This window comes from Anas acuta, chromosome 2 (genome assembly GCF_963932015.1).
Source record: "Anas acuta chromosome 2, bAnaAcu1.1, whole genome shotgun sequence".
NCBI classification, from domain to species: domain Eukaryota; kingdom Metazoa; phylum Chordata; class Aves; order Anseriformes; family Anatidae; genus Anas; species Anas acuta.
This window is the reverse complement of record NC_088980.1, coordinates 126223871-126239716: the sequence shown is the minus strand read 5'-3', so window position 1 is coordinate 126239716 and position 15846 is coordinate 126223871.

The window sequence follows — 15846 nt, the reverse complement described above, 5'->3', positions numbered from 1 at the left end:
GGACATTCTGAACAATATTTAGAATAACAAATAAAGAAAGCAATTAGATACAGAGAAGTATTATTCCAGGATCTGAATCTCAACAAGAGTCCTAAAATAATGAAGATGATGTCTTACAGATAGGAATGAGTATTAGCGTACAACATGAACATGAATATAAACTCATTGGAAGAAGTTTATTGGTAGATTACTATCATATTAGAAGGATATATTCAATGTCATACAGTATCATGCCATAGCTGCTTGTCCTGGGTGTGGTCTATTTTTCATTAGGGAGATGGATGATGAAATAGAGAACACATTTTTTTTTGATTTACAAAGAAATGTCATACAGGGACAACCCACAAATACTTGGCAAGACAGAGTTAGAATTCAAAGTTGTCTCAACAGAAATGTCTTGAAGAAAACAGGATTCGGTGCAGTGAGAGAACCAAATGTTACCTCTGTCAGAATAATCAGGTGAATATGTTTAATGAGTAACAAGAAGACAGACAATGGTAAGGAGAGGTTTTAGAAGACTGAACACTGTATATGACATATTATTACTGTGTCTACTGTAAAATAAATAAATTAATTAATTAATAAATAATCTTGATTTTATAAAGAATAATATATTTTAGACATTAAATCTACATCATTAAATTTAGGAGTTAGTCACCAGAGGTAAAAGCCTTGAAGTGGAGTCCAGCTGGGAGGACCAACAGAGAAGCTCTAGAATAATGATCAACTGCCATGAAAATATGGTAAGTCAACATTGATTTAGCTAAGCAGCAAAAGGAGAGAGATGAGGAATAAGTTCAGGTAAAAATGTGGTCACTACAAAAATGAAAAAAAAATATATATTTTTATGTTCATTGAAAATAAACAGTAATAGATTTAAACTAATAACAGTGAACGTGCAACACAAAAACAAACATGCAAAAACGTCTCTTAATAGCTGGGAAAACTGATCACAGGCAGAGATAGTTCAGGAACAATGCAATATCTCCATCGTAGGATGATCTTCACTTTTTTAATTATTATAATTATTTATTTTTTAGATATAATCTATGCTGCTCTAGGGAGGGGCAGCATAGATTAGAGCCCTAGACAAGGGCTCATAATGCTGTTACATGTTTTTATTCATTTTCAAACCACCTGACTCCAAATTACTGAAACTGTGTGAGTATTTTTATATTAAGGCAACAGGAGACAAAGACACTACAAACAATCTTACAACTACTACACCACCGTGGGCCAAATGTAGCAAAAATATTCTACCAAATTTTTTCAGATATAAAAATGCAGTCTGAATTTTTATCTAACCAGGACTGCTGGTGCATTTTTTTTGTATGAAGGTTAAGGAAATCAGTACACCTCTCTACCATAAGCACAATACAGGTCTGAAAAAAAATAAATATGTAGAAAAAATCCAAGCACACTGTGCTCAAGCATTAAGTTAGTTGCATCTGAACTAGCAGGCAGCATCTGAATTTTGTTTACTCAAGTTATCTATGTTTAAATCAAAAAGAGTTTACATTATAATCTTCAATGTTATAGAAAGTCCAATTCAAATTATTAATTATATTCAAATAATTGAATTAATTATATTTATTACATTGGTGGTGATGAGACATTGACACAAGTTGCTCAGTGAAGTTGTGGATATCTCGTCAGTGGAAGTGTTCAGAGTCAGGTTCGATGGGACCTTGAGCAACCTGATCTAGTGGAAAATGTCCTTGCCCGTGACAGTAGGGGAACTGCTGTTGGAATTACATGATCTTTACAAGTCCCTCCCAGCTCAAACCATTCTATGATTCTATGATTCTGTGACTGATTCTATTATTCTATGATTTTAGGATTCTATAATTCTGTGATTCTATGATCTGGAATTGGACATAAGCAGGATAATATAAATCAAAGCTGGGGAAAAAAAAAAAAAGTAATACTACAGATTTGGACATACTTTTATGATATTATTATTTTTATTATATAATTTTATCAAAATGTGTTAGCATTTACATGATTTCAAGTACAGAAGAAATACATTCTTGGTGCTGATTTCTTTGTATAACTTCTTTCTTTGTTGTATTTTCCATTTTTCTTACTAACACTTAGACTAATTGTAAGCATATTTTTCCTTTCTTTTCTCTTTGAAGTATTTTTTTTTTGTCTCACCAAATAGTAAATCCATAGCTAATATATTTTCAGATCAATCTATAATTTCATAAATCTTTTCATGCACACTCTGCAGTCACTGCAATTTCATACTGCAAGTTCTCTGTTCCTAAAAAAGAAAAGAAAGAGACTGAACATGTTTTGTATGTTATCTCAATTACTGTTTTCTTGAATTCTAAGAAACCATCATAGTGGTTACTTTAACATAGATTATCATTAAAAAAAAATCAGACTTTAAGTATTTACAATTATAATTTGATATTTTTAAGGTTTCACAGTCAGAAACCCACTTACTTTCTATATGGAAGTTACATTCAAGATTAGTGTATGGCCACACAACTGAAGTGTTTTATCTAAGCATAGTGGCTAAGCAGTCAAACACAGATTCAGTTAGCAAATGGATCAAAGGCTCCACAGGATGCCGTGTGTTATCAGAGCAAGCCAAGAAACATTGGTTGTACAGTTGGTAAATACATAAACCACAAAAACAAGATAGGTTAAACAATTTTCCTTCAGGCTTCTCTTTGCTGCTAAATAGAAAGATGGAAATAAAAAACAGCAATAACAACAGGCAAGAATCCCTATCAGTGCCACTCAGACAATCCCCTAAGGAAGAAATAATAATAGTGATCATCTTTTATATGTTATTACTACATTGTCCTAAGCAATCAAATGGTCACTTGGATAAACAGAACTTCCCTAATACTTCTGAAACCTCACTGCATATTAGATCTGTTTAAAGCTAATAAATTTTAAATTGATGCTAATTTTTATCACAGATTATCTTGTCCATTATGAGTCTCATCTCTTTCCTTTTCTTTGATTATGTATTGCTTATACAAGAAATAAAGAATCAAGAATCAAGTTATGAAATTAATTAGTTTAATCAATAATATTTCAAAAGTAACATAATTAAAGAAGAAGCAAATAAAAAATATTTTAACCTATTCTCATCATTTTCATTAATACACAAAATAGATAAATATTTGGAGGTTCTGTATTTCATTACAGTACTACTACATTACTGCTACTACTATATTTAGTACTTAATTCCTGATATCAGCATAGAGATGTAGCCCTTACTGAGCAGATATTGACAGTGCACTTGAAGAAGATCATTCCTAAATCGAGATGACTCTGCCTATGTCTGTGTCAATCACAGTCTACTTTGAGTGAAATATAGAGTTTTAATTGCATCAGAAGCTCAAAAAACAAACAAACAAACAACAAAAAAACAAAAACAAACAAAAAAAAAAACTTGCCAGGTGGCTTTCCTTTTCTCTGTTCATTTCTTCCCAAATGAGCAACTTCTGTTACCATGTTTTTCCTCTGAGCAAGCGTGAGAAATGAGACTCTAGGAATGCAGAAAGGGTTACTCTATAACAGTACTTTAAATACTTAAAATTTTCTTTAATGGGACATTAAATTGCAAATTTTTTATTTATTGTACAATGACCATAACAATTAAACAAGTTTTCCAGAGTAAATTACTATTAATCTTCCATAAGTTCATGAACCCATCAAAAAGTATTCTCAGATAAGTTAGCAATATGCAATAAACTGGGGAAAAGTCTACATTGTATGCAATATCATGAGAATGTCAGCTGATAGAAATCACAAGTTTCTGTGTTATGGTTCCCAAAGCAAGGTAGCTAATCTGAGAAAAGGAATAGATGCTTCAGGAATGAACATACGTAGTAGAATGTATGTACGTAGTGCTTTATATCTCTATAGACTAACATTGCTGCAGGAATCATAATTTGATTGATAATATCTGACTTGTGTTTAAGTTCTTGACATATAACTGATGTATTAATATACTGTTCACACAAAATTATCCTTTTAAAAATATGAGTAATTGCACTGGAAAAACATTCTGCATCTTTTTTGGGTGTGTGCAATATTTACATGTTAAAAAAGGAAAAAAAGAAAGGAAGAGAGAGGATGGAAGGAAGGAAGGAAGGAAGGAAGGAAGGAAGGAAGGAAGGAAGGAAGGAAGGAAGGAAGGAAGGAAGGAAGGAAGGGAGGGAGGGAGGGAGGGAGGGAGGGAGGGAGGAAAGAAGGAAGATAAAGCTTGTTTTATTGAAAATTGATATAAATGTACAGCCATTTGTTTCAGTGTGCAATGTGAGATCCAAATGTGATAATACACATGCATCTGACATTCTGTTGAATTCTTTCTGAAATGACTGCACACTGAAATAAGCATGGTGAATTTCAGTCCAAAGAACAACCTTCCCAGAAACTTTAAAAAATAAATAGAAAATTGCTGTTTAGAAAAATATACCTCCTGAACTGTAATGATAGAGTAGTTCATCTGAAGTTTCTAAGTATTTTTCATATTAGTCAGGAACCAGAAAGACAAACAAACAAAAAACAACAAAATATCATTCTGAGTATTGTTTGAAAATAAGTTTGTTTTTTTTTTTAATAGTTTGAGGAAATGAATGAAAGAAGAAAAAAAAAAAAAGTGAAACTCTAAAATATTTACCTGGAAGTTATTTGGAAAACCTGGAGGTTCAAGCAGTTAAGTTGCAAACTTCTTGAAAAAGTATTTCAGAATTGATAGAAAATGCTAAACTTTCCAACAAGTTATTTTCTTCTCTGCATTGATCTTGCCAGAGCTGTCAGTCCAGAGTTAAAATATCTTCAATAAGATCCTAAAAGATTATTACAATGCTGTCTTCAGTTTTATGCTAAATGCATGAAGATTTCTGTTTAAGCCTATCTTAGCTCTGTATCTGACAGTGTAGAGCTCATACTCCATACTTCTTTTATCACAAAAATTCTCCACACTGAAACACTGCATGTTTGAAAACTAGAGACAGTTTATTACAGTATTCCCCACTGTTTTTGCAAACTTACTAGGATCTCTCAACAGAATTGCATTTTAACTGGGTACAAACACAGATAGGAATTCTGAATAAAAATGCACTTTACTTGAGGAAAAAAAAAAAAAAAAAAAAAAAGAAGAAAAAAAAAAAAAAAAAGCATAAGCAGGCTCATAGCCTCCTCACATCATCACATATAGACTTCCCAGAAAATTACTTCTTTCAGAATCCTGGTAACCTCTGTCACAGCACTGTATGTTCCATAGATGTCAGGTGTGGTTTTTGTTTTTGTTTTTCCCTAATGGTCTTTTGAACCACTATTTTCCAAAGTAACCTCCTATTTCCATTGTTGTTAAACGCTAGATGAGTCTTCTGGATTTCCCAGTCAAAAGTGCAAGCTTCCCTACTGATTGTACCTATGCAAGGATTGTTCAAAGTGGTGGGGTGCATGCAGGGTATATCAAACTGAGATCAGATTCTTATCAGACCTAGTAGATCATATTCATGTCATGATCATATGAACTGAGTGAAAAAAGGCTTTGTAATTACTTTTGTTTGTTTGTTTGTTTCAGCAGATCTTCTCTAGAATAGTACACATTTTTTTAAAGTCTGCAGACTCACTAATGATATTTGTGGCACCTCATCAGTAAAAAGTTTTTCAGCCTAAAGGTTATGCTGAAGTGCAGTGTCTTAAGACTAAAATATGTGCTTGAATGAATTGCAAACTGGAATGTATTTATGCCCTTGCTTAAAGGCAAGTAAGCGCACAAACACTGCTTAACTGATATTTTTATGATTGCTCATTGTCTAGAATAATTGTCCTTTCAGACTGCAAGATTCTTATGTAACTCCCATTTACTTCAGTGGGAGTCTTTTCTTCAAGAAAAATGGGAAAGAATTTGCTGTTTGTATGCAGTTAGATGCCACCAGTTCTCTCATCACCTGACACTAAACGTATGCTGAAACAGTGTTCTTAATGAGGAGAGGAGGCAGGACGGAGGGGGAGAAGAGGCTAAAGCCCATTAGCTTTCCTGTTAAATCCATGACTGGAATTTTATGAAAGGACTCAAAGAAATTGTAATGCAATACTATCCAGTCCTAACAGCTATTTGCTCAACTGCCAGTGACAAGTAATTCAAATGATGTAATGCTTCTAGCATGTACATTGTTACTTAAGGGAGTTGCTAATTAATTCCATGCTGAAAGGGCTTCATTTGGGTGTCAACATACTCAGAGTTGGTCTCTGCAGCTTAGGGAATGTTTCTGCTTCAGCTCTTTCTGTTCTTACTGTGTGCAGTCTTCTCTAAACAAGTATTCCACCCCACCCCCCCACCCCCTTTTTTCCCCTAAATTGCCTCAGGGCTCTTAATTGCTACATACACAACACACTACAAATGTTGGTGCTAAATGATTTTAGCAAAATGAAATTTCTCATGTCCTGGCAAATTATCATTAGTTTATTGACACTATTCTGGCAGTACTTTTCTGGGACAAGACCCAGATTGTACAAATAGTACTAATATGGAATGGAAAAGCTATTTGAGAAAGATCATCTCAAAATATCCATACGAAAGCATGATGTACATACACATCATATGCTCCAGGGATGCATGTGAATTTTTTACTCACATCTGTTCTTCAGTACTCAAAGTATGAAATAGTTCTGTCTGTTGTTTAACTCATATGCTAGAAATAAAATACATGTCCAAGGTCTACAGCCAGCTCACTAGATAAACTGGAAAAGGCCTTCAAACTCATTGATATTTAGAAGTTTAACACCTACATGTGGTGCAGATTTGCAACTGAAGTAATAGAAGTTAAACAGTTACCTAAGAACTACTCATCTACAATCCTTCAAGAATCTAGTCCTTAGCACCTCCTTGCAGTAGTAATATTTATTTTCCCCAGTGATGTTTCCTAATACATAATAAATATTAATATTCAGAGAAAAGGAACCGGAAACAGACAGAATATCCAGAATATCTAATGCATATTTATAGGATCTCTTATTTCCTACCAAAGACAGTGATTATTCTCTAATGTGATGTAAAATAAACTCTGACACTCAGCCTGAGATCATTCATGTGTTTCTCTCATCTATTTCACTTTTTTTTTTTTTTTTTTTTTTTTTAATAGATGAGAGCCAAGTATATTCATGCCTGCCTGATTTATGTAGATTTATAAACTTTGGCTTTCTTTTATTTTATTTCTTTTTAAATAAAGACAAAACAATCAAGAATGAACACTGAATTACACACATGCTTCTCATTGCTGAAGTCACTGACCAGAGTTAATATGAAATAAATCCTTACTAAAATGTATTCACAGAGCTAGACCTGTCTCAGCCTGGGACTATCTGCTCTCATAGGTATATAAACACATAGGCATGCCTGCATCGTGAGCACACTTCCATGCTAAGGCCTGGGACTACATAACAAGTTACAAAACAAAGATGATAACTTCCACCAAACAGACAAACATTTTACACAGATCAGCTCCAGACAGTAATATCCCTAATTCAGCCACTGAAATAATTATTAGATATGATCTATTTGGAACACTGGAGTTTCAGTCAGGATGTCTATATTTTCTAGAGATTTCAGAGGAACTAACTAAAAGCGTATCGACTGCAGATGAATTTCTGTTGTCTTGGAAAACTACCCAGACCCTGGACACATTTCAGTTAATCACAACAAATTGTAACATTTAATTGTAGGTGCTTAAAAGCGATTGACAAATATCCCATTCAGTTCATTGGGAGAGAGATATCAGATCCTAAAAGAGATTATCTTAATTTTTCTGAAAGACATTTTCTCTGGAAATAAATAAATTAATTAATTAAATAAAAATAAATAATACATTTAAATAGATTTATATGTTATATTAATATATAGCACATATATATATTCCCAAATACCAACTGGAATTTTTCAACTGGAAGTATATCGTAATGCCCTGAATGTCATGCCTATAAAAAGGTAACAAGAAAGATGCTTTATATCATTTATCTATATGGCAAATCTATGAAGGCTGTGAAGGTTAATTTAAGGCAATATGACACAAATCAATGACTAAATGACTAATACACAACCCATATTACCTTTATATTATTTTTAGTTAAAACTGATTTTGTGATTACTCATGAGAAATAGAGTGTAAAGGGTGGAACAGGGATTGAAAGAAGTCCTCAGTCAGAATGTCTGTTGCTTACAAACAAGAAGACTAAATTCATTTCAGGGAAAAATTACTCTAGTGTCTATTGCCAGATTTCTTTCTTAAAAAAATATAATCCAATGGATTATTATTTTTTGATAATATTAATTCTAGATTATCATCAGATGGTCCCATACATGACAGCAAAAGCTCCAGTCTTCAGAGAAATAGCTAAGTAGCAGAATATCTGAAATAAAGCACATATATCATTGCATCATGTCTTAGCTAGTGTAATATCAGGACGATTTGTTAAATTAAGATTCAACAGGAACTGCATAGAATTTTATCTTGGCAAAAGCTCCAGGTAAATTCTTTGTCTTCTATATAATAATGTCTCAGTTGGTGAAAGGAAGCATAAGAAAGGTTATGATAAAATTTGCTTGTGTTCAAGCTTTCAAAGCTAAAAGACACAAAACATTAATATTATTTTTATGATATATTTTTATGATATATACAATATATATATATATCATATATATATACGTGTATATATATATATACATATACGTGTATATATATATATATATATATATATATATATATATATATATACACATAAAGTTAGAAACTTATCCTGTCTCTGTTTAGGCCAGAAAGCCCAAAACACCTAAATACTCCAGGCATGTTTTCCAGTGGAACCTAACAACAGCATAGAATGTTTGTCCAGTAAAAAGAACATTAATAGGCTCTTATATAGGACTGCTCCTTCCTCTGGAAAGCAATATAGATACATTGAGATTACAAAGATCCTTCCCTTACAAATATGTTTTTCCTCCATGTCAGCTCAATGTTTTTCATTTGATATCATAAAGCATCTAGAAAATGACATGATAAGATTAGATCATCACCAATGAACATCTAAATTGGATTTCAAAGTGACAAGAAACAAATGTAACATTTCTATTAGTCAACTAAACATGGACCAGGGACAGTTGTCTAGTCCTGTGGGCATGTTGCACAGCGCAGCCTAAGTACAAATAGTTTCATATGTTTTCCAACTCTATATGTATTCCATCTCAAAAGATAGGGTAGATTTTTTTCTCACTGCTCATTAGGAAAATTTTTGCCAATACTATTCCCCAGATTTTGCCAAAGCAATATCTAGGAAAGTTTTAGTTACTGTTAGGAACAGCAGTGCTAAAGCCAATGTCGTGGCCCAACAATAGCTACATCAGTAAAAATAGTATAGACTTTTAGTAGTTTATAACACTTGGTATATAGTAGCATATAATACTTTTCTAGTTTACATAGCACGTTACAATATATATCAGACTGGTAGATTAGACAGAGGATTTATGGGATGCCCAGGAAGCCAATGGTATCATAAATGTTGCATAAAGCCTATGATAGACTCCTTGGGAATGGGCCAGTAAGTATGCAGTTGGGGTGAATTAAATTTATTTTATTTTTTTTTGTCTCTATTAAATATATTGACTGTATTGACTGGTATTCATGTAGAAGTCTACAGGAAGACACATATTTGGGTGAGTTGAGTTATACTCAATACACAATTCTTATGAGAATAATCTCTTTTGTGTCTAAAACTTCAGACATGAAGCAGTTTCTCTCAAGGTAAGGCCAAACAGAATGATGTAGACTCCAACTTCTGTTTCAGGTATTTCTTAATGAAGAATTCTCTGTTTCTTCCAAGTCCTCAAAGCCAGCTGGAAAGGTCTAGATATGAAAACAATCTAAAATCATCCAATACAAAAGACATTTTTTTCTCAAGAAATCATCAGTATTTTTTTCATAGACTATTATTTGAAAATTATTTGAAAAGTGGGTCCAGTATCTTGTATAATATTTTGATCCCAGGCAACTAAAACTAGGGCTTCAATATTGCAATACATACCTAGATGTGCCCTGATCCCTCTAATGAGACAAATTAGGCCACATCTTCAGTGGGTGTCATAACCTTGTTGATTCATGGAATTTCTTTAAGGTTTACAAGTTGTGTGTTTGACCCTGTTTTCCTAACATTTGGGAGCTAAACACTTCATGTTTATGTGCAAAATCTTTGGTAGAGTAATGCACCATGTCAACCTAACCCTGTAGGAGTACACTGTTTTAATCTAGCATTTTTTGTATAGCACTAAACATTTTCACATATCCGTCTGCATAAAGTAATTATGACAATAAGCAGCCTTTGGTGATCTTAAGGGATTGAAAATCATCTAGAAAGGTGAGTTTTTATTATTGATGATTACTCCATGAGTCAGAATAGAATGACCAATAGAAGGCATGTAGTTATGTAGAGATAATAGCACACAGCTTGCAAAAGACTGTGTATACAGTTGGCAAAACACAAAAAGATTATTGTTCATAATAGACTGATTATTAAATCATGTAATAAATGAGAGGAGATCCTGAATGGAAAATCACAGACAATAGGATAGACTGAAGCCACCAAAGCAACTCAGTTTAGAAGGTAATTTGCCAGATGTCTGAAGAAGACAAACAGAAAGAGCAGCTTTACATGACACAATGGTTTATTCTCCCTGAATATATAGAAGTGAAAAGCAGAGGCAGTTTGCAATTGTTTTAAATTCACTAATCCCCAATAGGGATAGACAGGTCAGAGGGCAGTTTTTGAGCTATGTTTTCAAAAGACAATATTCTGGGGAACAGGAGATGGAAGACAGACCAAGGAAAATGTATTATATAACTACTCTCTGAATGCATAGCGAAAAACAAACTCTAAACACTATGTTTAAACCTAAAATACAGGAAGAAATGTTATCAGTCACACACTAGGTTAGAATGCAGAGCACTCTGTTAGGGGACATGCTAAACCCTTTTTCATGAAAAACAGGAGATATATCCACAAGGTAAAACAAGGAGGTTTTTCTATTTGTGTAGAATAACATGCTAACATACTGTTCTGAAGAGGGAAAATATTTGGCAGATCACCCATCCAGGAAAATTTATCCCTTAATTAATCTTCTGGATCGTGCATAGTAGTAGTTGGAATTTGTGTCTCTCTCAGTCATATACCTTTGCTACACTTTGCATAGGGAATTAAATAATCAAATCCATAAGAAAATAATCAGCTCTATTGCTTTAACTGAATCCAAAGGTATTAAAAAAAGTTGAAAGATGGTAATTTATGATTGAAAATATACACAATTTTAAAATAATAAATATAAATATATATATATATAAGAAAATGCTACCTTAAAGCCTCAGCATTGTTAGCCAAAATAAAGAATGTAAGACTTTTAGTTATTTTAAGAGAGAATAGATACAGGAAAAAAAGAAAAAAAAAAAAAGTGGGGGGGAAGGAGAGGATGGTTAATAGGCAACCTTACATTACCATGCTACTTTTCTGATCTTTGAAACTCTTAGATGGGCAAAATGACACTCAACAAAGTACGACTATCAAGAGGTATCAAGCCTCATATTAGCACATAAAGCTAGCCAAGCTTTGGAGAACAGCATAATACACAGGATCTCAAGAAGGGTGGTTCTAGTCTTGATTGCACTACTTTTCTCCTGTGTCACGTTTAAATATGGACACACTAGTAATAATCTCATTTGCAGAACTTTTTGACATCCCTGATCTTCAAGTCATCACACAAAAAAAGGATATGTAACATTACTGACGCTTTCAGGGTAAAATTGTTAAAATACCTTAATGAAGTATGCTACCTAAATCTTTTTAACAGTATTATGCACAAAGTAATATGCAGAACACTGAGGAAATTAATATTTTGAAATATGGAGCAATCCATGTGTGAAATCACTAACCTGTTCCTTTCAAATAACAAAATATACAAGACATACAAGACATACAGATATTTTCAACAGTCATTTAGATTAAGATTTGTAAAACATCAGTGGTAAGATTTTCAGTAAGGTTACTCTGAATTCAGTGTCTTCTTTCCTTCTTGATTCCTGCTGTGTCTTTCCACAGGAAGCATAACTATACAGCTGAATCAACTCCTTAAACTGTCCCATTTAATAAATTGCAAATTATTCATATTTTAAGTTTTTGAAGTTGTTGACTTTATGTCAACATTGATTACTTCAACCATATCTTATGACCAGCAATGTGTTCTGATAGCTGAGGAAAAGAACAAATGAAAGAATAAGAGGAAAAATACCCAAACCTTCTTGTTCTAAAGGATGCCATTGAAGTTGTGAGCTAAGTATACCAGAATACATATCCAAGTAGTTGAGACTGATCTCTGGTTTACTCAGTTGTGCGTCCAAACTGTATTGTGTCTTAAGCCAGTTCAGACAGCAGATACTATTCTGTAGCATTTAATTCTGAATTAAGCATATTTTAGTTTATATGGGTAGTTAATGTTAGTTTATGTGATTAAACCAGTGTTAGGTTAAGTGGTTAGATGCCTACCTCCACACACAGAGGAGTTCAGAGGCACAGCGGTGGGTGGGAGAGATGTGATAAATGGGTCAGAAAACCAAGCCCCTGTCTATCCCCACCCCATGGGCCAGTGGAGCACAACACCAGCTGTCAACCAAAAGGCTTTTCAGAACACCTTAATGACTGAGATGCCTAGGGATTGTGGGACATTTTAAGAGATGTCAAGAAGTGCCTTCTGGGATTGCACAAGGCTTATTATGGGATGGTGTGTGGAGGAACCAAAGGAGGAGAAAGGAATAGGTCAAGATGGTTTAAGGAGTAACAAAAGGTAAAACAGAGGGATAAGGTGACAAATGCGGCCAGTCTTATGCAGTCTGCTAGTTTTCAGACACACTATGAACAGTAAATGAATCTATTACTTGATTCATTTTGATATTCTATCAAAACTTGGAAAGTCATCCAGAAAGAATATTTAGCCACTCCATCTATGAACTCTGGAGACTCAAATTCATCTGTCCTCTGTCAAGGAATTTTTCTCCTGAACTTGCTAGTAGCAGTCAGTCACTGGAGATATCTAGTTTGCTATTCTAAAGGAAATTAACTAGTTAATTAGCCATTAATTTGGATCATTTTCCATTGGTGGAAAATTAGTAGACCTGTTTCAGGACTTTTTCTTTGATACTCATCTATGTTACTGTCAGTTATGCTGTATAAAATACAATGCATTAAAATATGTTAGTGTGTTAATGTGTTAAATATGATGTATAACTGCTTAGAATGGTAAAACAAATTTATAGCTGCTTGTACTACAGCAAATAAATCTTTCAGGCCTATTTGAATATTTCTCCACTCTTTCCAGCTCTGGCTCATCAAGACTTTAACACAGATGTTCTGAAGCATTGATCTGTCACAGATTTGCTCAGTGTACAAGGAAAGAGAGTTTAGCATAATGATTCTCTGGCAGCCAGAGAGCAAACCTGAAGTTTGTAAACAAACGTGTGGGGAAAGGCACAGGAAAAAAATGTCTGTGTTCTGTCAGAGGAAATTGGTAATGAATAATTTTAAGGAAGACTTCAAATACTAGACAAACACATTAAGCTCTTGTGCTTGTATCTCTTGCAATTCAGATGTAATGCTGCAACATACCTCTGAGCTAGCTTCCCCTTCCTCATTCAGTCTCTGAGAGGAAAGAGGCCTCAGAGCCTGGATGTTTTGACTGAAATAACTTTCCAGTAAACTCACAGATTATATGTACAGGATATATACATCGACAGACTTTCAAGCACAGCACCTCATGTTGCACTTGCTCATGTTGATATTTTGATACAGGTGGTCTAAGAAAGTGCACATGCAGTAGGTACTCATTTACTTGTTCAAGTCATTGCAAGAAATTATACTATTTGTCAAAGTATCATTATTTTGTCTGGTTTTGTTTTGTTTTATTTTGTTTCCCCTGCAAAAATATTGATGTTCTGAGGATCTAAAGAAATACATGGGTATCATCTAATGCAACTGACAGTGGAAAGCGCAGACCATAGGAATTGTAATGCTAAATCCAGCAAATACCAATCTCAGGCCATCTACATATTGATGTATACTTTACCATTTTGTTAAATGATTTCCAAAATCTTAACATATACAATAAACATTCTCACTGGTGTTAAGGAGCATGTTTCCAAGCATAACCTGAAATGTATATCTTGAAACTTTTTTAAAGTATTTTAATCCCCAAATCATCAAAAGCTATTTCAAAGAAGTCAAAAGAGAAGACGGAACTTGAAAAAAAATGTTTAAAATGAATTACAGTTATGTGAATCATATCACCATTACATGTATACAGAGGCAGTATTAATATCAAAATAACAACATCCATATTAAATGCTTAGATTTCTTATAAATATGTTGACATTCATCAACACTGTGCCAAGGGAATTAGTTCAAGGCCGAAGAAGCACTTAAGTGCAACTGATAACATAATGTAATAGCTCTGGACTCTCATATCCTGGTAGATAAGGATGAATTTATTAAACAAAGCTGAATGTACATGTGATTTTGCAGCACATACATTTAAAATATACAGTAAATACTCATAGGAGAATACTAAAACCAACTGGTTTAAGAAGTGAACTTATCAGTCTTTACCAGATGTACAAAATGAGTAAAGGCACTCTTCCAAGGCACAGGTAGTACAAAAATGTCAGAAACAGAAGAAATAAAAACAAAAGCCAAAATTCCTTCCTATTTCTCAAATAAGAAAAAAAAAATGTTTTGATGCAAAAAACTGGTTTTAGAATTTTTATTTTATATAAAAATATATAAACAAGTATGGAAGTCACTAGGTAATTTTTTATGTTGAGATATATGCAGAGTAATATAAGGAAGTCTCACAGAGGGTATTTAAATAAATATACATATATATATATATATATATATATATATATATATATATATATATATATTTTTTTTTTTAATTTATTTCTTATAACTTTTCTTTCTCTCCCTAGAATGTGTTTGCTCACAAAGAAATACATAAAAAGCTGTGGAAGATTGCCTTTTTAAAATTGTAAATACTGGCAGTAGGTGAAGGAGCTTCATGAAGAAAGTTCTATATAAGATTTCTTTCATTCCTCTTATGGAATGAATAAGATTTCAGTGATGGATAACATATATTTCATGATTATAAAAAGGTCAAATGGCAAAGGCAAAGTTTTACAGTTTGATTGTCCTCTCCAATCTACAATGTCCTTTAACTATAATGAAGTGAATTCTGCTAACGTTGCTCACCTTTGTTCAAAGGACAATAAAAGGAGTACAGATCATTGTATTGCTTTTTAAGCCCAGTAGTGCAAGCAACATAGTCTTTATGCTCGGTGTCTAAACAGGGGTGAATTTCTCCTGGAGGCAACTTTGTCTGGCCTTTTGTATTAGCAATTATGTTACTATAAAATATGAGTTTCACAGATGAACTAAATCCCATCTAGAAACTTAACCCAGAAAAAACAGCACTGCTGTGCCTTGTTCAGAATTTTTCTATTTCAGAGATAACATCCAGGTGTGTACTTGAAAAATATCTTTGATTTTACATCTACAATAAGCATAACACAATTTAAAAGCATAGATGTCACAGAGCTTAATTTAGGAACTGCTGCTTTTATTAAATTTAGTTACTTTTCCCCTGCAGCTTTACATCAATATTGACTTCAAAGTGCTAGTAGCTTTCACTAAATTGAATTACTTTCTCTTGTAATTTGAAAAGTAATGAGGCAGCTACTAAATGAAGCTGTTGACAAAACAAGAGCAGAGGCTATTAAAAATTAT